Source organism: Austrofundulus limnaeus, unplaced genomic scaffold (assembly GCF_001266775.1).
Source record: "Austrofundulus limnaeus strain Quisiro unplaced genomic scaffold, Austrofundulus_limnaeus-1.0 Scaffold488, whole genome shotgun sequence".
Classification (NCBI taxonomy): Eukaryota; Metazoa; Chordata; class Actinopteri; order Cyprinodontiformes; family Rivulidae; genus Austrofundulus; species Austrofundulus limnaeus.
Window position 1 is genome coordinate 107,931 of NW_013952890.1, and position 1,117 is coordinate 109,047.

A 1,117-nucleotide genomic window follows, 5' to 3' on the forward strand; every position below is an offset into this window, starting at 1 on the left:
GGATATGAGTCAGATGGGGCAAAAAAATCGGATTTGGGTCGGATTTGCCTGCAGTGTGAACGTAGCCTTTGACCCATCCGCCATTTGATGCTGAAGTGGGAGTGTCTCAAACAAAGGTTCTTAAATAGAGGCCAATTTCAAAGCATTTAAATAATCTAGCTTATAAAGTAAAATTAATTTTTGATACAAAGCCTACRGCTTTTTCAAAACAACTGGAAGTAAGTTACTTGATTGTGGTATAGAATTGAACTATGAGCCTCGAAGATACATTATACATCCCCTTTAAACCCAAACAAGATGCTTCACACACACACACACACACACACACACACACACACACACACACACACACACACACACACACACACGTTTGTTTCTTGACACCGTGGAGACCTTCCATTGACTTCCATTCATGTTTTTTAGACTTTATATTCTAACCCTGACCATATACTCTAAAATTAACCTCACAGCCTGGTACCTACCTGAYCCTAAAACTAAYCTAAACCTTGGTCCTAAACCAAACCCCACACCTGTAACATGCATTTGGACCCGTGGGGACCAATGCCAGGTCCCCACGATTCACTTCAGCCCCCACGAAGCTGCTTTTTTTTTGGTTAAAAAAAAACCCACGTTGTAGGAAAACCCCGTCCACACACACAAGTAGATGTTGCATAATATGTCACCTTTAAATGCATTGCTAAGTGCTGTGAAATGCAGCTAAAAATAGGTTAAACAGGAACAGAGACTAAGTATAAGCAAGTGCTAAAATGATCAAAACAGTAGCTAAAGGGCAAATAGTTAAATGTAAATTAACCCAAAAAAAGAGGTAAAAGTACAAAAAAACTGTAGCTAAACGTAGCAAAACTGTGTCTAAAATGGCAAAAATTGTGATTTAAACCAGCAGAGTGGCTAAAAGGGCCAGAACTTTAGCTAAAAAGATTTTAAGAAGACAAGGATATAGAGCAAGTTTGCAAAAACAATGGGCCTCATGCAAGAACATGTTCGTATTCTTATCCTAAATTTCTCTTACTTTTGTTCGTATGAAGGGTTCGTACGAACATGTCACGTCAGATTCAACAAACTCTTCTATCTTCAGGAAAAGTGTGTAAATGAGCTG